The sequence below is a fragment of the Euphorbia lathyris genome, chromosome 5, assembly GCF_963576675.1.
Source record: "Euphorbia lathyris chromosome 5, ddEupLath1.1, whole genome shotgun sequence".
Classification (NCBI taxonomy): domain Eukaryota; kingdom Viridiplantae; phylum Streptophyta; class Magnoliopsida; order Malpighiales; family Euphorbiaceae; genus Euphorbia; species Euphorbia lathyris.
The window spans coordinates 57,062,643-57,085,774 of NC_088914.1; the positions used below are offsets into that span (position 1 = coordinate 57,062,643).

Below are 23,132 nucleotides of genomic sequence, written 5' to 3' on the forward strand. Positions count from 1 at the left end.
GTCACACCCGACCCTAAAAGGCATCAGGTCTGATAGAGAGAAGTTACAAATACCTAACATAATACCATGATCGAAGGCAAACCGAACTATAACTAATTTCCTTTATTTTTTCTCTCTAATCGTTCTTTTATTCTCAAACTCCAATTCTCTCTATAATGTTATAAAATCTATATTTCTATCACAAATTTAGTCCCACCGCACGAATACGATAATTTTAACACTTGTATCTTTACTAGTCTAATCTAACAATCAAATAAACTTAAATAAATATTTTTCCTTAAATTCTCTAAATTAAAGTATCTATTTGGCTTGGACTTGATAATATACCATTATCAAGCTTCCTACGTATCCCAATATTTTCAAATAGGAAATCAAAGCCACGTAGTTCTCTAGAGTTTTAAATGATCTAATATGGTTATATTTCTCATATTCAACTTAACTTCATTATTACATTGATAAAATATTTTAATTCATGATAGAAACTATTTCTAGTAAGAACATCCTCTTATTCAATATACTTCCGCCAATCTTTAAGTAACCAATCTATTAGTTCTACCTCATTTCGATTTCCTTCAAATAATGCAAGCTCAACGACTTGCAATTTATACTGTTTAATTCTTATAGTACAGAAATCTCACATTTTTGGAATGACCCTATTTCTCCTTCCTTTTTGTTCACATATCTTATCCTTTAGAATTCTTATAATTGGCACTAAAATACCTCATATTAATTCATTTTAGAAGTCTTCTAAAACTTCCATTTTCTTATAATATAAATTCTCATCCAGCATAACCTACTTCTATCGTAATGAAATATCCATGTGACCTATTCAAACAAGCTTCTATTTTCATTAAATCATATAGTATGATCACCTTGAGGTATTACGTTTATTTTATCCATATTATTTATTTATGAATTTTATGCAATTAGCCAAACTCATTTTACCAGGCAAAACAGCCTAACACGTTTAAAACAGCTCTTTTAACCAAATCAATCCAACTCAAGTTCTAAAATGACCCTTTTACCAAAAGAATCTAACTCAAACACCTAAGAAAACTCTTGTTACTATACGAATAATTTTATCAACCGATTTCCGCAAAACTCTAACACAATTTCTTTTTACCAAATGAATCTCTTAAGCCTAATATGATTTTTATCAAACAAAATAACTCAAGTCTGATATGATTTTTACCAAGTTTTATCATATGGAAAAACTCAAATCTAAAACGAGTTTTACCAAACCGAATAACTCAATTCTAAAACGATTTTTACCAAGTTTAATCATATGGAAAAACTCAAATCTAAAACGAGTTTTACCAAACGGAATATCTCAATTTTAAAACGATTTTTACCAAGTTTAATCATATAGAACAACTCAAATCTAAAACGATTTAACAAACGGAATAACTCAAATATAAAACGATTTCTATCAAACGAAACCAGTTTAAACAACAGGAACAACAATGAACCATTTTTTATCAATTTTAAATAAATGAAGAAAACAACCATTGGAAAACACATTTATCTCTAATTTGGGGAAAAATCCCAACTAGCTCAAATCTGCAGAATAAATTTTAAAACCAGTCTAGGAGGTCATCTTCCTCCTCCTTCCTATTTTAATCCGAACGCCAAACGGAACAACCACATACCAAGAATTCAGAGAATAATAACATAGTAGGCAACTATAAGCAAAGATCTTAGAAAAGAAGAAATCATAGAACTCGCGAATGGAGACAATTTACCTTTGGAAATCATGTTGCATGTTCTAATCGGACCATTAGGAGTCCCGAGGATATAACCGATAACCATTAACCCTTTGGGAGGGTTGGAACCTCTGCCAAACCCCGCCGGAAGTGTAAATCGGAGTAAGTTGCTCCGTTTTCCCTAAGTGAAATAGTTTGAAAGTTCTTCAAAGTAAGAGAACCTTGAGCGAAAACCTCAGAAAACCGTTCGGCAATGGTGAGAGAAAGACAGATTCAAATGCCAGTGACCACAAAAACCAATAACCTGGTTGTTCTATAAGCAACAATGGAGAATATGGAAATGAGTGGGAAGGGTCTCCTAAAAATGAAAGATTTTTCTTTTTCCGTTGAGATAGATGAACGGTCCCTTTCTTAGAGAGAGAAACTCCTTTCTTTTTATTTTCCCCCAAATTCCTAAATGCACCCCTTTCTGTTGGGCTTGGCCCAATTAGAAATTATAAAATTAGCCCACTCATATGCCTTTAAATTTTCTCAAGTGAAAAACATCCCACATTGCTTTCAAAGTACTTGGTGGAGATGTTTATAAGGAAGGTCCTCACATGCTTGGGGTGTGCCCCAAGGGATACCCACTTTTGTGAAAGGGTGAGGACCTATCTCTTTGGTTGACCACACACGCGCGCGCGCGCCGTCCGTCCGACCGAACCAGGCCGGGTTGGGTTGGTGTGGTGTGGTGTGAACAATATAATTTTTTATTGTCTCTCTTCTTCTGAACCTGTCTTCTCCAAACCCAGTCTTCCTGATTTTCCTCCTTCACCTTCTCCATGAAATCAGAGCTCAACAGCTCTTTTTTCCTGTATAAATAGGTGAGACTGGCATACAGAAAATACAATTGAAGGTAGCTTCTGTTCTAACTTCTGAAAAACCTATTGTTCCTGAAGATGGTGATGAGGCAGATGTTCGTGCTGCTGAAAGATGGATAGAAAATGATTTTCTGTGCAAAAACTATATTCTCAATGGGCTGACAGATGATCTGTATGATTATTACACTGCTGAAGAAAAATCTGCCAAAGAAATATGGGAAGCACTGCAGAGGAAATATGACACTGAGGAGGTCGGATCGAAAAAGTACGCTGTAAGCCGCTACCTCAAATTCCAGATGACTGATTACAAGTCAGTGGAAATTCAATCTCATGAATTACAGAAGATAGCACATGAAATTATTTCAGAAGGTATGCCTTTAAACGATCAATTTCAAGTTGCTGTCATTATTGACAAATTGCCTCCTTCGTGGAAAGATTTTAAAAATATTTTGAGGCACAAAACAAAAGAATTTTCGATGGAAAGTTTGATTACTCGCCTCCGAATTGAGGAGGAAGCTCGAAAACAAGATTTAAAAGAGGAAGTGCTTATTGTTTCTAATAGCACTAAAAGGTCCACTGCGGTTCTGAAACCCACTCAAAAGAATTTTAAGAATCAGAACCGCAAACCAATCCAAAACCGCAACACCCGAGTTAATTTGAATTGGAACCCTCAAAGGAACCAAAATAGGCCACAGCAACAACCACCTAGAAATGATGCTGCTTTCCTATGCTTTAACTGTGGGAAACCAGGTCATATGGCACGTAAGTGCAGGAACAGGCCAAACACTACTCCTAGTGTTAACCCGACTGAAGAGCAACATAACTTTGTTGCTATGATTTCTGAGATCAACCTCATAGGTGGATCAGATGGGTGGTGGGTAGACACTGGTGCTTCTCGCCATGTTTGCTATGATAGAAGTATGTTCAAAATATACAGTGATGTGACCGAAGATAAGAAAGTGTTATTGGGTGATTCCCATACCACTATTGTTGCTGGAATTGGTAGTGTGGAATTGAACTTCACATATGGAAAAACCTTAACTTTGAAAGATGTGATGCATACTCCAGAAATGAGGAAAAATTTGGTTTCGGGCTATCTTTTCAACAAGGCTGGTTTTACTCAGACTATAGGAGCAGATTTATTTACTTTGACTAAGAACAATGTATTTGTAGGAAAAGGTTATGCTACTGAAGGCATGTTTAAGTTGAATGTTGAGGTTAATAAAGTGAATGCTTCTGTTTACTCCTTGTGTACTTTTAATGTTTGGCATGCTCGTTTTTGTCATGTTAATAAGCGTATCATTAAAAATATGAGTAACTTAGGATTAATTCCAAAATTGAATTTGAATGAATTTCTTAAATGTGATTATTGTAGTCAGGCAAAAATCACAAAAACACCTCATAAATCTGTTGTTAGGGATTCTGAACCTCTAGATTTAATTCATTCAGATATATGTGAATTAGATGGAAAGTTGACTAGAAATGACAAACGGTACTTTATAACCTTTATTGATGATTGTTCTGACTTTACTTTTGTTTATCTTATGAAAAATAAAAGTGAAGCGTTTGACATGTTTAAGTTGTTCATAGTTGAAATAGAAAATCAATACAATAGGAAAGTCAAGAGACTTCGTAGCGATAGAGGCACAGAATATGGTTCTAGCCTGTTTATTGATTTCTATAAAACACATGGCATTATACATGAAACCACAGCACCTTACTCACCAGAAATGAACGGAAAGGCTGAAAGGAAAAATAGGACACTTACCGAATCTGTAGTAGCTATTATGCTTAGTTCAGGTGCTGCCTCACATTGGTGGGGAGAAATCCTTTTGACTATTTGATATGTGCTAAATAGGGTCCCTAAATCCAGAAGCAAAATCTCTCCTTATGAGATCTTGAAAAATAAAACACCTAGTCTTTCATATTTTAGAACTTGGGGTTGTTTGGCTTATGTTAGGATTCCTGACCCTAAGAGAGTCAAACTTGCTAGTAGGGCTTATGAATGTGTGTTTATTGGATATGCTGTGAATAGCAAAGCATATAGGTTCTATGATTTGAATGCAAAAGTCATCTTGGAGTCAAATGATGCTGACTTTTATAAAGATAAGTTTCCTTTTAAATTAAGAAATAGTGGGGGTGCATCATCGAGTAGCATACCTGCTACTAGACCTATAGTACAAAAAGAGATTGAGGAATCTGAACCTAAGAGAAGTAGGAGACCTAGAGTATCTAAAGACTTTGGTTCTGACTTTTACGCTTTCACAGTAGAAGAGGATCCACTTACTATACAAGAAGCCTTAACCTCATTAGATGCTGATTTATGGCAAGAAGCCATTAATGATGAAATGGACTCACTTGAGTCAAACCAAACTTGACACTTAGTAGACTTACCACCAGGCTGTAAACCAATAGGTTGTAAATGGATCCTTAAGAAGAAACTGAATCCTGATGGTTCAGTAGATAAGTTTAAGGCTCGCCTTGTAGCTAAAGGCTTTAGACAAAGAGAAAATGTTGATTTCTTTGATACTTATTCACCTGTCACTAGGATTACGTCTATACGTGTTTTGTTTGCTATTGCTTCTGTGCACAATCTAGTGGTGCGCCAAATGGATGCTAAAACTGCGTTTTTGAATGGTGAACTAGAATAAGAGGTTTATATGGATCAACCTGAGGGCTTTGTAGTCTTTGGTCAAGCCCATAAGGTATGTAAGTTAGATAAGTCTTTATATGGGCTAAAACAAGCACCTAAGCAATGGCTAGCAAAGTTTGATAACTTGATTATTTCAAATGGCTTTAAGGTGAATGAAAGTAATAAGTGTATCTACTATAAATATGAAAATGGTCTTTGCACCATTATTTGCTTATATGTTGATGACTTGCTTATTTTTGGATCTAATATTCATGTTGTGAATGCTGTTAAGTCAATGTTGTGTGAAAACTTTGACATGAAAGATCTAGGAGAAGCGAACGTCATTCTTGGCATAAAGATAACTAGGTCTGAAACTGGAATTTCTTTAGATCAATCTCACTACGTTGAGAAGATTCTAAAGAAATATAACTACTTTGATTGTAAACATGCATGTACACCTTATGACCCTAGTATACAACTTTTTAAGAACACTAGAGACAGTGTAAGACAATCAGAGTATGCTAGCATAATTGGCAGCCTTCGCTACGCCACTGATTGTACTAGACCCGACATCGCGTATGTCGTAGGATTGCTATGCAGATTTACTAGTAGACCTAGTGTGGAGCATTGGAATGCTATTGAAATGGTCATGAGATACCTTAAAAGAACCATGAAACTTGGATTACATTATCAAAGGTTTCCAGCAGTCCTTGAAGGATTTAGTGATGCTGACTGGAATACCTTATCAGATGATTCCAAGGCTACCAGTGGCTATATTTTCAATATAGCTGGTGGTGCTGTTTCATGGAAGTCTAAGAAACAGACTATCTTAGCTCAATCAACCATGGAATCAGAACTGATTGCACTAGCTGTGGCTAGTGAAGAAGCAGGTTGGTTGAGAAGTCTGTTAGCTGAGATTCCCCTATGGGAAAAACCAATTCCAGCTGTATTGATCCACTGCGATAGTACCGCGGCTATTGCTAAGATTCAGAATCATTATTACAACGATAAGAAACGACAGATACGTCGTAAGCACAGCACTGTGAGAGAGCTACTCACTAAAGGAGCTGTTAGAGTGGATCACATATGCTCAGAAGAGAATCTAGCCGATCCTTTGATGAAAGGATTAGCTAGAGAGAAAGTCCATAATACGGCAAAGAGTATGGGACTTATGCCCCTACAGTGATGAGTTACACACAATGGTAACCCAACCTATAGACTGGAGATCCCAAGAAATAGGTTCAATGGGTAATAACAAGTTGTGTTGTAATATGAGTCAGATCATGCAATTTGAAGCATGAATATCCTGAAGCGATTTGAGGTTGAGATAATAGAAACTCTTAATGAAGTCTATACTCCATTTGGAGTGAAGTACATAGCTACAGGGGTACTTTTGATAGACTCACCTATATGAATGTGGAAGTGAGGCTGCTTCCTATGAGTTTAGGGCAAAACTCTAGAGCATTCATTAAACCGGGATAGACGTGCATGGCCATAAACGCACGGGCTACTAGAACTACACTCTGAAAAGGTTATGGCATGATATACATCAGAGATAGAGTTCAAGACTACGAGTCACTCTAGTAAAATCTGAACTATACTCACTATGCAAAGGTTCAAATCGAAAGATACCTCTGTTTATGTCTGACCTTATGTAACTGCTCAGTAAAACGATTTCAAAAATTCTAGTGGGGGATTGTTTGGCTTGGCCCAATTAGAATTTATAAAATTAGCCCACTCATATGCCTTTAAATTTTCTCAAGTGAAAAACATCCCACATTGCTTTCAAAGCACTTGGTGGAGATGTTTATAAGGAAGGTCCTCACATTCTTGGGGTGTGCCCCAAGGGGTACCCACTTTTGTGAAAGGGTGAGGACCTATCTCTTTGGTTGACCACACACACGCGCCGTCCGTCTGACCGAACCGGGCCGGGTTGGGTTGGGTGTGGTGTGAACAATATAATTTTTTATTGAAAAAAATTTATTAATAATAATATTTTTTTATTAAATTCGGTTTTTATTTTTTATTAAATTTAATTGCCTCTGATTCAGTCTTTCAGAACGTTATTCATAACGTCTCTCTTCTTCTGAACATGTCTTCTCCAAACCCAGTCTTCCTGATTTTCCTCCTTCACCTTCTCCATGAAATCAGAGCTCAACAGCTCTTTTTTCCTGTATAAATAGGTGAGACTGGCATACAGAAAATACAATTGAATTCATTCTTTCTTCTTTTCGATTACAAAAACTAAGCAAGTTACAGAGTGTATTACAGAAATGATTTTTGTACGGTGCAATACAAAATCGTAATTAAGAGGGCTGTTTTATCCTGAAGGCGACCAGAGTTTATACTATTTGCTAATTTCCGGCAGTTCCGCGAACGTCTTAAAGAAAGCGACATTGTCCGCGACTCTGCCCATTTAATTTTTGTTCGGTCTGTTCCTATTTTCTGAGTTTGTGCAACAACAATCTCCCCCAAATAAAAATTTCTCTCCCCTCTAATAATCCCATTATATATATCTATCATAACCCAGATCTCTTTTGTTGCTTTTTAAGTGTTTCTTTGATGCATTTTTGCTCAAATTGATATAAGGAACAGCTAACTTAATTTTTAGATATTTCTAGAACTCCTTCATACCATACTTATTTAGATATGAATAGACAGTGGCTCTACTTTTGATCTATGAAAATAATTAACAATTTGGTTAAAAACAGTAGTTAGTACTTAATTAATTAAGACTTGTTTAATGAATAAATTATGCATATGGTGATTTACTTTTATTAAACTGGTAAATCACCAGTTGGATCCAATTTCATTTTAGGAAGAAAAGATGTACGTGCATATAGATATAAGGCATTAACATTATGATTTTAAAATATAAATTATAAGTGATATTTTTGAACACGGACGTGACAATGAAGGTGCAACAACTAAAGATGGGAGAGGACCATGCATATGGGATACCTTCATTAAAAAATCCTCAGGTTTCATATGTTTTTAATCAAACCTAAACTGTTCAAACATTATGATTATTTAAAAAATGTATATAGTTTTTTAATAAAACTTGGATATGGTGCAGGTTCTGTAGCTGACCACAGTAATGCTAGTATTACCACTAACCAGTATCATAGATACAAGGTAAATATGTTGTTTTTATACGTCATAAATATATTTCTTAATTAATCTAATAACATACATATATATTTCACCAGGAAGATGTGCGTATACTGAAAGACATAGGTTTTGATATTTATAGATTTTCCATCTCTTGGTCTAGAGTTTTACCTAGTAAGTTTACCATTATATATTTTTATTTATTAGCTCTTTTGGAAAAAAAAATAGTTACTTTTTCTAACTTTATTTCTCTTATATTTTGTATAATAATTTAGAAGGAGGGCGACGTGGAGGAGTAAATAAAAAAGGCATCAACCACTATAATAAACTCATTAATCACCTATTATCAAAAGGTTTAATAGCAATGTCCCTTTCCCTTATTAATATATTTTATTTACTTTGCAATTTTAAATAAGTAATACATTACTAATTTTAAAGCCTAATATTTTGGTTAGTTTTAGGAAACAATTTCTATTTTCCATTTTGTACATTAAAAAATCAAAATAGTTTCTTTTTCATTTCTTTTTGTAGTAATCATTATTATATATCGAATTAGTGAAAAATATATTTTTACTAAAGATTATTATATTTTAAAATTTTATTTAAATTCAATAATATAAATACATTATTGTGATAAGAATTATTATTTATAAAATTATTAAAAACTATAAATAGTAAAATATATGAAAACCAAAAGAACATAATATATATATACATACACACGTGGGAGTGACTAAGTAAAAAACAAGAAAAAAAATTAAAATATATGTGAATAGTGGTCATATGAAGTATAAAATGTATTAGAGCATAAAATATGACAAAAAAAAGTCTTATTTTCTAAATTCTCGATTGAGTAATTTATACAACTAAACAAAAAGTCATGTCTTTCGATTTCGTTGAAAAAATTTCTTAGAAAATGGCCATCTTTTCCATAGCAAACAAACCTTAGATTGTGCTTTAATCTTTGGTATATTTTCACTTTATTTGACAAATTTTGACACTTAAATTTTATAAATATTTTGCATAAAACATTAAGATAAACAAGAACTCATGTTTAAAGACTTTTCCATAAATTGACCTTTATTTCTTCCAAATGTCATTTAGAAGGAAACAAATATATTAAATAATGAATACTTGTTTATTTTGAAGGTATCAAACCGATTGTAACTCTATTCCATTGGGATCTTCCACAAGTTATAGAAGATCAATATCAAGGTTTTCTAAACCCTAAAATTATGTAAGTACAAGTTTAAATATGTGTATGAGAAACGACTATTCATATTAATCTGCTTTAATTATTTGTGTGAGAACTCGTAATTCATATTGTCATATTATATGACAGTGATGATTTTCGTGATTATGCTGAGTTGTGCTTTAATACATTTGGCGATCGAGTAAAGCTTTGGGCCACTATAAATGAGCCAATGATGTATGCACAACAAGGTTATGCAAGTGCAACGTTTACTCCAGGTAGATGTTCAAACCGTTCAAGATGCTCTACAGGTGATTCCAGTGTTGAACCATACATAGTAGCACACCATCTAGTCCTTGCTCATGTTGCCGCGGTCAAACTATATAAAGAAAAATATCAGGTGAAATCTATATTCATTCTGAATATTAATGTGTAAATAAAATAAATAATCATTTTTAAAATATAAATACTCGTAAAACTATAATTTTATAGCATAATTGATAATAATTTCCTTGTTTGCCAAAAAAAATCCTTAGAATGCAAGCATAAAGAGAAATCATAAAATAAATAATCCATTGTACGAGACTCTACTAATAACATCTTAATTATTTAAGTTATGGAAACCTAACATGCTTAATAGACTCACAAACATAAAATGATAAAATATTTATTAATTTATTTAATTTCTTTCAATTAAAACTTTGTAGATTTCGCAAAAAGGTCAAATTGGAATTTCACTAAATACTAACTGGATGGTGCCATACTCAAATTCACAAAAAGACCAACCGGCAACAGATCGAGGTTTTGCTTTTACATATGGTAGGTATGTATGTATTTATTTATTTTTATTTATGTTTGAATATATATAAATATGGATATGTATATCAAAATAAAATAAAATGGAACTGAATTTACTTTTTTGTTCTGTTGAAGGTTTATGGAGCCACTATATTCTGGATCTTACCCACTAGAAATAATTGTTAATGTGGGAAAAAGATTACCAAATTTTACTAAGGAGGAATCCAATACGATTAAAGGATCTTATGATTTCATCGGAATCAATTACTATACTACGAGATATATTGCTGATACTCCTTGTCGAACTCAAAATTTGAACTACATCACTGACGCTTGTATCGATATTAAAAGTATGTAAATCAACTTTTTTCTTCACTAAAATTACCTTATTATTTTCTAATCAAAGAAATTACTTACTTTAGGTGAACGAAATGGAATTCCAATTGGTCCTCATATAGAGGTATAATTTATAAATTAATATAAACCCTAAGTATCATAAAGTGACTTTTTTATTTATCATGCTACTCTTTATTTCTTGAAATAATTTTATTAGAATTTTAAATATTGTTATCATTTAATTATGTACAGAGTAATTAAAGTTCCTAAATCTAATTTAATTGAACAGGGTACTTGGATGTATATCTATCCAGAAGGGCTTCAATATTATCTACTTTACATCAGAAACAAGTACAATGACCCTGTAATCTATAAATATCAAAACCTATGTCTTTCAGTATATGTCCATGGTCAAACAACCTTTGCAGGAAGGAAAGCCCGAAGGTTGTAGTCTTAAAGTTCAATGAATCCCTAGGGAGGAGAGTCCTTAAATAGGCTCATATCAACTAGAAACTTTAGCATCAAGCTTAACTAACTGGACACATGAACTAATGAGCATTCTGGACTCCAAAGATATGCTCCTTCTCCAAATAACACACCGAATCTTATGAAAAAGTAAAAATCGAATGGCTCTAAAGCCAATTAATTACTTAGACGTGGAAAGTTACTCAATCTCAGGTATATTTTCAGATCTCTATAAATAGCCCATTGACAAACACCACAAGGTATGCATTCATTCCTCAAACACATACTGTTTTCAAATTTACTTCCTTAAAGTAGATCACTGAGTTGAGCGGCCCCTCCCTAACTGTTTGTTGATTGTTTTAGGTCTTTTCAAGTCTGATCATGATCATCGTGTGGATTGAGAGACATCACTAATAGACTAATAGAGATAATATTATCATATTTTACTACAGTTCTAATTCATATGGTTATAAATTAAAATAAATGATGCTTTAATGGCTTGGTCCATGAGATGAATTCGTATTAGCAAAGAGTTTTCTAAATAGTAAAAAAAAAATTGATTTTTGGACAAAACACGTGGCTGACACACCGGCCACACCATATATATTCTAGTTTGAATCTCCTAGACATATTTCCTTCTGAAGTACTTTTGCAATTCTTTTTAGAACATCCCCCATTCTCGTTTTCCATTAGTTGATCTTTCACATATGTCATTACTATTTTCATTATAAGAAAGACAAAATCTCATGCTTTAGCTAAATTATTTTCCTCTTGAAACCACTCTTTAACCAATTTAGATAGGTAATAGTTTTGAAACATTGCTCATTGACATAACTAGCTTCACCATATGTACAAGAAGGTAAAGGCCATTTCTTCTCAAAATTTGTTCAATTGAGTGAAATATGAGGAAATAAAAGAAGGTTGATTGTCATTAGAAGAAGCTAAAATAAACTGAATGATGCAATTAGACATTATCCTTAGGAAAACCCATATTAACAGGAATACTTTATTATGCTTATTAATTTATGTTGTGTACATTGAACAAGTAAAAGAAGAGAGCCACGTAAGCTACTCTATACTAGTAACAGTAAGAAATTTTTTGAACCAAAATGATGATTGTTTTGGGTATCTTTTGAATCCATTTTTGAAGTAAACATGAACTATTCCAGATTTGGCTGTGTAGCCAGCTGTCCACTCAAAATTGTCTAAAAACGACCATGCTATGTACCCCTTTACGTTTACTCCAAGCCTGTTCAAGTCATCAATTCATTTTTTTATCAACAAAATCACCATTATTGTTTTTTTTTTGTAATTTATAATACTCACCTTATTGCTTCAAGAGTGCGACTTAGATGACTATGAAAATATTCTATTCTCACTTTATCATCTTCCAAAATAGAACTTGTGTTATCTTTATGCTCAGCAACTCCTAATACAAAACAAAATAAATGTAAGAATATGAAATAATTGTTTATTATTATTATGTGTGTAGTTGTTTTTTACCATTCTCTGTAATATAGATTACAGGGTCATTGTACTTGTTTCTGATGTAAAGTAGATAATATTGAAGCCCTTCTGGATAGATATACATCCAAGTACCCTGTTCAATTAAATTAGATTTAGGAACTTTAATTACTCTGTACATAATTAAATGATAACAATATTTAAAATTCTAATAAAAATATTTCAAGAAATAAAGAGTAGCATGATAAATAAAAAAGTCACTTTATGATACTTAAGTTTTATATTAATTTATAAATTATACCTCTATATGAGGACCAATTGGAATTCCATTTCGTTCACCTAAAGTAAGTAATTTCTTTGATTAGAAAATAATAAGGTAATTTTAGTGAAGAAAAAAGTTGATTTACATACTTTTAATATCGATACAAGAGTCAGTGATGTAGTTCAAATTTTGAGTTCGACAAGGAGTATCAGCAATATATCTCGCCAGTATAGTAATTGATTCCGATGAAATCATAAGATCCTTTAATCGTATTGGTTTCCTCCTTAGTAAAATTTGGTAATCTTTTTCCCACATTAACAATCATTTCTAGTGGGTAAGATCCAGAATATAGTGGCTCCATAAACCTTCAACAGAACAAAAAAGTAAATTCAGTTCCATTTTATTTTATTTTGATATACATATCCATATTTATATAAATTCAAACATAAATATAAATAAATAAATACATACCAACCATATGTAAAAGCAAAACCTCGATCTGTTGCTAGTTGGTCTTTTTGTGAATTTGAGTATGGCACCATCCAGTTAGTATTTAGTGAAATTTCAATTTGACCTTTTTGCGAAATCTACAAAGTTTTAATTGAAAAAAATTAAAAAAATTAATAAATATTTTATCATTTTATTTTTGTGAGTCTATTAAGCATGTTAGGTTTCCATAACTTAACTAATTAAGATGTTATTAGTAGAGTCTCGTACAATGGATTATTTATTTTATGATTTCTCTTTATGCTTGCATTCTAAGGATTTTTTTTGGCAAACAAGGAAATTACACTACAAGAAAATGGAGTTTTGGGTACAAATAGTTAGAGACAATTGAATTATATTGTCCTCAAATTATATTGTTAAATTTGTAAGGAAGACAAATGATAATATAGTGCCCAATTCTTTGTAACGTGAGAATAGGAGACAAATATAAATTGAAGAGTGTTTATATAAAAATATATCTCCATTAATTGTCCCAAAATAATCAGCGGGAACAACTCCCCCCAAAAACAAAATCAAAGAAATTCAGTAAAATAAAAATTCTTCAAATTGAAAATCCCTCTTTCGTAGACACAAGTTCTCCACCGCTTCTCTCTCTCCCCCTCTCGGTGCGATCAAACTCGTCTCGCTCCCTCAATCCAAGCTCGCTCTCTCCCTGTTTCCCTTCCCCTGATCCTTCTATCTTCTTCCCTTCTTCTCTAGTCTACCGGTAGGCACACCTCTACTGGTATCTCTGGTGACTAACGATAGAAGCTGTGTGTGGAGCAACAAGTTTTTGAACAACAGGTTTTTGTTTTTTAATTTTATGAATTGATTTTTTTAGGGTTTTGAACAATTTTAGGTCAATCGCATGTTAGGGTTTTTGTTTTAATTTGAAGAATTGATTTCCTGATGTTATTAGCAAAGATTTGACAGAATCACAGAACCAGCCTTATAAAAACGTTAATTTTTTTTTCCAATAAGCAGAATACTGAAGTTGCCATTACTGAACATTTAGTGGTTTTGAATTATATTTGGAGGTTGGAAAAGGAGATGACAACTAAGGCCTTGTTTGAGTGTGCAAACTTGTTGAATTTTCATAATTCTAGATGGTATGGTTAATTTCTTAGTTTCTTCTTTTTTACACAGCTGTATGCTTAAAACTATACATTCCTATATATATATATATATATATATATATATATATATATTGATTCTTTCTTTGTACTACCTACCTCTTCATAAGATGTAGAGGATCTAGATTAGAATTTTTGAAGGAGCTCATGAGATCCTCCTCCTATAAATGTAAAATAAACTTTATACTTGGCAGATTTATTGGGGACATTCTAATATTTTCTTACATTCATTCCTCCTTCTTAAGCATATATGAATTTGATATTTGCCAATTATGAACATATAGTCCTACCGCCGGTCAAATTGTGGCTATTCCTTTGCACAAAATTTAATTCAGTATAGTTTAAATAATTTTGCTAATAGCCATTTCCCCTGTTCCAGTCCAAATTCCGGCATGGCTCTAATAAAATAACTTTAGTGCTATTCGTCCTCGTGTCTTGTCTTCGACCTGCTAGTATGTGTAGCCCTTTGACAGTTCGAGCTATTCCTCCCAACTGCTCCTTCTTCACTCGACGTGCTCCTCTTTCACTGGCACTTCGAGATAGTAGCTTGATGCAGTCAAGGAGAAATTGTACCATGGTAGATTGAACACATTGTCTTTTGCTACTATGAAGGATCCGTGTAACCTTGAGATTATGTCTATTTAGGTGCTTGAACAAACTTTTTATTTTTGGTTGTTGAAAATGAGATAGAGCGTATTTAATTTGAGGGCAGTCTTTCTATCCGAATCTTAGTTTGCTAGCGTGTGGATATTTTTATTGTGTCCATGTGATGGTATGCAATAATTGCAACATGTGATGGTATGCAATAATTGCAACTATATGCTTCAATTTATATTTGGATGCTACTAATTTTTTTGGAACATAATTATTTCTTTAGTTAATTTCATCATTCCTAAATCAGAAGCTCTGTATCTCATCTTTTATTGTTGTATTAGTAAGGTAACATATTTGTTTCACTATTTTTATATTTGTCTCCCTCTAATGGATCTATTTTAGTGTCCTTTTAGCATATTGATTGCTAAAAGTATTTGTAATATATTATTATTACTATATTATTTGTTAAAGATTCACTATAAGAACACATTGAATCTGAAATGGAAAATGTCATTGAGATGGAATATTTTTAACCTAGATGATTCTTTCTATAGTCTCTGTTTCAAATTGATTCTAATGGTTTAGTTATTATTGCCCAAACTCTGCTTATATGCTAGGTAACAGCTGAAATTTTGGTTTGTGTTTATCTAATTGTCTTTAAGTCAGTTATCAAATGATAGTGAGACATGTTTGAACCACTAGCTATGTGATTCTACTAAATATTACAATATGAATTTCTTATATTCTTTTGTATGGGAATTTAATTTGGAAAGCTAAGGTCTTGGATGCTCTCACCCCAACTAAGGTTTTATAAACTAGTAAATCTAATAAAATTGTTATCAATTGAAAATGTTAATAGATCACTAGAACACCATGTTTTATTCAACTAAATGGAAATGAAATAAACATATAAAGCTAAAGAAAGAAGCAAAATATTTTGGTGATATTGATATAGTTCCATACATAGATAATTATGCCCTTATTGTGTTGAAGATAGTTGCTATCTGTGAATATAGGGTGAGTGATTGGGCTATGTGGGTCATTGTTGGTTCATCTTGTTTCTTGTTTGTTAAATATTCAGACTTGTTCTTTGCACAACTGTATTTCTAGCATCTGGCTAACTAGAGTTGTATATATTGCCCTTCTTTTGTTTTACTAGTTTCACGATGTTGCTTCGAAGTATTTTATGAAGTGCGACTGCAAGTAACACTTTCAGGAATCCCGCGGAGATAGGAACAACGATTTGGGTATTTTTCATTCTTCTAAACGTTCATTTAGTTTATTCCTTTTGTTGTATGTTGAGTTACTCAGGACTATTTGTTAACCTTCTTTCATGGCCAACATTTGATTAATATCCTAATTGGTGTTTGATTTTTATATTCAATTAGAGGTCTCTATCCAAATTATTTATGCACAGATAAGGATGAATATGAGTATAGAGATTGGAAATTTCACATGCTATTTGAGTGTTTATTTCTGATACTATGGCTATTATGTTAAGGTTAACTAGTTATAAGAGTTCCAATAGCAAAAACTGAACCAAAAGGTGTACAATTTTATTGTTATTATGTTAAGGTTAACTAGTTATAAGAGTTCCAATAGCAAAAACTGAACCAAAAGGTGTACAATTTTATTGTTATTTTATGGCCATTGGATGATTCTCTTTCTAGTCTGCATGAATCCGAGCTAGCCCCTCATGTCAGTTTTCCTTTTCTTGTTTGGATTCCTATCTATATATATATATATGCTAATTAATGCTTTCGTGTTTGCTGCTTTCCATAGGTTACTTAGTTCAGTTTCCTTCTTTTCATTTATAGACTAGTATGTGATGCATTTTATGGTCTTAAAATGTCATTGAATTCGTTGTGGTGATGTTTGGTTTTAATTGATACATTTTGATGTTGATACGTGCTAGTTTTATTTACTAATTTGAAGTCGTGGACTAATTTCATGAGTAATCATGTTTGTGATGGTTGTTATAGAACTTCCATAGTCTATTGGATTTGATGATTTTGGATAAACATCTGATACTAGAAAAATGCATCAATCAGTATCAAGTGGACCTCCTGCATTGCCAGGGAAGCCTATTTGAAAGCAGCTTCAAATATGCTATTGTTGACAGGAAAACATTATCCATCAGATTGATGTATTGAATCCACAAGTATGCTATTGTGCTCCTTCATCTTTGGAATCTTATAGGCCAATTTGTGTATTGCACTCCACTTAAAATGTTGATACATGTCGCTTTAATATACTAATTTGAAAGTGTTTTATGATTATTCTTATAGAGCTCCAGAGTCTATTGGACTTGATGAACATATTGTGATTTACAGTTAGAATGGGAAAATTTGATGTCAATTTAGAACACTAATAATAACTACTGGAATTGAAATGTGGAATTACAAAGATAATATAAATGGATTTAATTTTGTTCAAAACTGCTTGCAGGCCATTTCAGGGATTGAAGTAATTGTAAAATCAACGAAAATTGGCGGCATTCGTAGATTTATCATCCCAACATCACAAGGTGCTTTTGCTCGGCTCTACGGCATCGTTGAGGCTGCCCTTGATGCTACTATTGAAGTAATTATCCCCTCTTCCTCTTCCTTTTCTTTTTTTTCTTGGTTGTTGCTGCAAGATTTCAGTGGACTACAAAAGTACTAGTTCTCAATTCTGAAATTGGAAATTATTGTAGAAGTCGGAGTTGGCAGTAGCGGAGATAAATGAGAAGAAAATTGGTATTGCTATAAAGGCTAAGATACGAACAATAAAGGCTCGATTGCTGGAGGAAATTCCCAAATTATAGAGACTTGCCTTCAAAAAGGTCTGCCATATAGCTTTCTTTTCTTTTTCCCCCTAGTTTTCTGACATTTTCTGTTTGGATGTGGTCCTAAATTTGATTGCTCCCGGCAAGTTTTTAAATCCCCGGAGAAGAAGAAAACGAAGCAGCTAATTAGTTTAAATTTCTCTATTCTAGGTCAAAGGGCTTTCAAGAGAATAACAAGGCTCGTAGCGATTTAGTTTCTGCATTAAAAGACAGGATTGAAGCAATACCAGATGAAAGTACGGGCCAGTTAAACAAACTAGTGATTGGGCACCTTTCACTTCTCATGCTGGAATCAAATTTGACTCCACTTATGGTAATTTATCAATCTGTCTTGAAGTTGACTGTTGAAGTATACCCTCATGAATATTATACTCACGATGATTCTCCAATTGTTTTATTAATGAATATTTCCAGCTATCTGAAGAGTTGGACTGATTTAGGCAGGAGTATAAGACACGTAGAGTGAAACAGGCAAGCTTGTGCATTTATTTATCTTAGAACTATGCTTTAGACTATGTTTTACTGCCATATGTTAAAATACAACAATCTGCCATAGTTTAGTTGGAGCATATCAGTGAAATTAGTGTGAACTTCTTTTCTTGGTGGCGACATAACATTAGTTGTTCATCAATATAATATATATCTGACTTCATGCAGGATCAAGGCTTAGATGTCATAGCAGAAGGGTTAGACACTCTGAAAAACATGGCTCATGACGTGAATGAGGTTTGACAGTGTAGCTTGATGTTTGGAGTTCTAACAATTATTAAATGTTCTAGTTCTTTTTTGTTAGCTGGTTGCTAATTTGTCTTCAGGAAATGGACAGACGAGCCATTGGTGGATGAAATGGATGACAAGGTAATTCACTATTTCTTCCTTGTTTTTCTTAATGATTACACTGCTGGTATAGTAGTATCCATTGTGAATCTTTAGTAGCCTGTAATTGACATTGGTTATTCAAGCATGCATCTTGTTAAATATTGTAAATATATTGATGAATGAGTAGAATTCTATATAGCAAGATGTAGGATTATTATATTTCAATACCGAAATTTCAACTATTAGGATCAATTGAGTTTTGATTTTAGATGCTAATCATAGGCACTTACATTGTCAACTTTATGCAGTTGTATAATACTTTGACATCAAGCTCTTATGTCACTTATCTAGGAAGATATCTAATGAAAATGTTCTTAGCAGCTGTGAGATTTGGAAGTAGCTCTCTTCAATCCAAATATTCATATATCTTTTAGCTTTTTTTTTTTTGGTGTCAAAACGCCTAATAATAATTTTTAGGATAAATGTTGTCCCTTTTCCATAGGGATGACATTTGTCTCTTAATGAAGAGACAAAATTTGTCTCCTTTACATGGGGACGACAGTCGCCCCTTCTTTTGGGGACAAAAAAATTGTCCTCTAAAAGTAGGGACAAAAACCGTCTCCTATACACGGGACGAAAATCGTCCCTAAAAATAAGGACGATAATCGTCTCTTAGAATGTGGACGATAATTGTCCCAAAAAATGGAGACGACAATCGTCTCTAAAAAAATGGGGACGAGTCATCATTTTTTTCTCCTATAGAATAGGGTACGCTCGCATAGGGGATGGAACAAAGGGACGAAAAAAATTGTCTCCAAAAGAATAGGGGACCTTTTTTCTGATTTTTGGGGACAATTTTAACAGTCCCCAATAGTCAATTTTTTTGTAGTGTTATTATCAATTATGCTATAAAATTATAGTTTTACGAGTATTTATATTTTAAAAATGATTATTTATTTTATTTACACATTAATATTCAGAATGAATATAGATTTCACCTGATATTTTTCTTTATATAGTTTGACCGCCGCCGCATGAGCAAGGAGTAGATCGTGTGCTACTATGTATGGTTCAACACTAGAATCACCTGTAGAGCATCTTGAACGATTTGAACATCTACCTGGAGCAAACGTTGCACTTGCATAACCTTGTTGTGCATACATCATTGGCTCATTTATAGTGACCCAAAGCTTTACTCGATCGCCAAATGTATTAAAGCACAACTCAACATAATCACGAAAATCATCACTGTCATATAATAGGACAATATGAATTACGAGTTCTCACACAAATAATTAAAGCAGATTAATATGAATAGTCGTTTCTCATACACATATTTAAAATTGTACTTACATAATTTTAGGGTTTAGAAAACCTTAATATTGATCTTCTATAACTTGTGGAAGATCCCAATGGAATAGAGTTACAATCGGTTTGATACCTTCAAAATAAACAAGTATTCATTTTTTAATATATTTGTTTCCTTCTAAATGACATTTGGAAGAAATAAAGGTCAATTTATGGAAAAGTCTTTAAACATGAGTTCTTGTTTATCTTAATATTTTATGCAAAATATTTATAAAATTTAAGTTTCAAAATTTGTCAAATAAAGTGAAAATATATCAAAGATTAAAGCACAATCTAAGGTTTGTTAGCTATGGAAAAGATGGCCATTTTCTAAGAAATTTTTTCAACGAAATCGAAAGACATGACTTTTTGTTTAGTTGTATAAATTACTCAATTGAGGATTTAGAAAATAAGACTTTTTTTGTCATATTTTATGCTCTAATACATTTTATACTTTATACGACCACTATTCACATATATTTTAATTATTTTTCTTGCTTTTTACTTAGTCACTCCCACATGTGTATGTATATATATATATTATGTTCTTTTTGTTTTCATATATTTTACTATTTATAGTTTTAATAATTTTATAAATAATAATTCTTATCACAATAATGTATTTATATTGTTGAATTTAAATAAAATTTTAAAATATAATAATCTTTAGTAAAAAAATATTTTGCACTAATTCGATATATAATAATGATTACTACAAAAAGAAATGAAAAAGAAACTATTTTGATTTTTTAATACACAAACTGGAAATAGAAATTGTTTCCTAGAACTAACCAAAATATTAGGCTTTAAAATTAGTAATATATTACTTATTTAAAATTGCAAAGTAAATAAAATATATTATTAAGGGAAAAGGACATTGCTATTAAACCTTTTGATAATAGGTGATTAATGAGTTTATTATAGTGGTTGATGCCTTTTTTATTTACTCCTCCACGTCGCCCTCCTTCTAAATTATTGTACAAAATATAAGAGAAATAAAGTTAGAAAAAGTAACTATTTTTTTTTTCAAAAGAGCTAATAAATAAAAATATATAACGGTAAACTTACTAGGTAAAACTCTAGACCAAGAGATGGAAAATCTATAAATATCAAAACCTATGTCTTTCAGTATACGCACATCTTCCTGGTGAAATATACATGTATGTTATTAGATTAATTAAGAAATATATTTATGACGTATAAAAACAACATATCTACCTTGTATCTATGATACTGGTCAGTGGTAATACTAGCATTACTGTGGTCAGCTACAGAACCTGCACCATATCCAAATTTTATATTAAAAAAATATATACATTTTTTAAATAATCATAAAGTTTGAGCAGTTTAGGTTTGGTTAAAAACATATGAAACCTGAGGATTTTTTAATGAAGGTATCCCATATGCATGGTCCTCTCCCGTCTTTAGTTGTTGCACCTTCATACTATTCAATAAAAAAAATATTAAACTTATGTGGAGTAATACATAATGACATCTTAATAAAATGAATATTTGGTTTAAAAAAATGAATATTATAATTAGTTAAATACCTGATAAGCAGATGATTCTATCCCAAAGTCAAATGATGCAGGAAAACTTGCTCGATTAATTGAAATATTATTTTCATTCCCACAAGCTATAGTGGAAACTAGTAAATGGGTAATTATGTAAACAAGACATCCAATTTTCTTGTTGAATTCAATTTCAAAATCAAACATTTTGTTCGTGTAGAAGATGTTGAAGAATGTGTTTCTTTTTATAACAAGTGAAAACCTCAACTGATTTTTATTATTGTTAATGTATATGTTTATATACACAATTAGTGGAAGTCTATCGTAAGTTGTAACAACTAACATTATAGACATGGTTTCAGTTTCTATGCAAAAAATTAATTACAATATTACAACAAAACTATTCTATAATAAGAAAAATAATAATGATGATACAATAAATTCTTCATTAAAAGCATTTCTTTTATAAATATAATGTGGATACATAAAACCCCTTATTAAATATTTCTTATTAATAACTAAATATTTAATTTGGCAAAAACTTAAAAAAACTTTCCTCATTAATGTTCTCCAAATCACTACAAAGAAAAACACACACACATATACCAACAATTTTTTAGATGCATTTTTATAGATCGTCATTATTAAAAAACATTAAATAATTTGTACATAATCTTATGCCCCTAACGCATATCTCTATCTATATATAAAAGTTTAGTGCAAAACATATTATGTGAACATATCATGTCAGCAATAGATGAGTTGTAAAAATTATAAAATCTATTATAGTGAAACACACAGTTGATAACAAAATATCACACTAGATATAAAATTACAGGTAAAAAAATAAAAAAATCTTAATTTTTTTAAGTAGATTAATGTTCATCCCCTCCATCGTCGGTTACAAAAATCATACAACCCTTCCCATATTTATCGGTTATAAAGAAACTTCAAATCATTTCATTCTATATTTGTCAGTTACAAAAAATTTAAAACCTTTTGATTCTCATATCTGTTACAAAGCTTAAAACCCTCTAATTAAAAGAAGATTAATGTTCATTATACCCATCATCGGTTACAACAAGCTTAAAACTCTTTGATTCTCATAACTGTCGGTTATAAAAAGTATAAAACCTTTTGACCCAATATATTGTTGAAGCCTGTAAAATGGATAAACTTAAAGAACAATTTTTATTGGGACTAAATCGTAAGAAATCCCGCTTCGACCCAAGAATTAAAGTTTCTCGGAATAATGTTTTACATTTTCTGGATTTTTTTAGAATTTTCTGGGCACTTGTTTTCTCGCCAGAAAACGCCTATCGGGATTCCGTTCACCGGAATTTTGAAGCACGTTGGGAGGTGATGAAAAAGTATATGTCGATGGTCAAACAACCTTTGCAGGAAGGAAAGCCCGAAGGTTGTAGTCTTAAAGTTCAATGAATCCCTAGGGAGGAGAGTCCTTAAATAGGCTCATATCAACTAGAAACTTTAGCATAAAGCTTAACTAACTGGACACATGAACTAATGAGCATTCTGGACTCCAAAGATATGCTCCTTTTCCAAATAACACACCGAATCTTATGAAAAAGTAA

The 23,132-nt window shown here is 32.0% G+C and overlaps 2 pseudogenes; one reads left to right on the forward strand and one right to left on the reverse strand.

Moving 5' to 3' along the window:
* Positions 1–12,165: 12,165 nt before the first annotated feature.
* LOC136229811 (beta-glucosidase 12-like) lies at positions 12,166–21,747 on the reverse strand (annotated as a pseudogene).
* Positions 14,897–18,855, forward strand: LOC136229032 (syntaxin-73-like; annotated as a pseudogene).
* Positions 21,748–23,132: the final 1,385 nt, after the last annotated feature.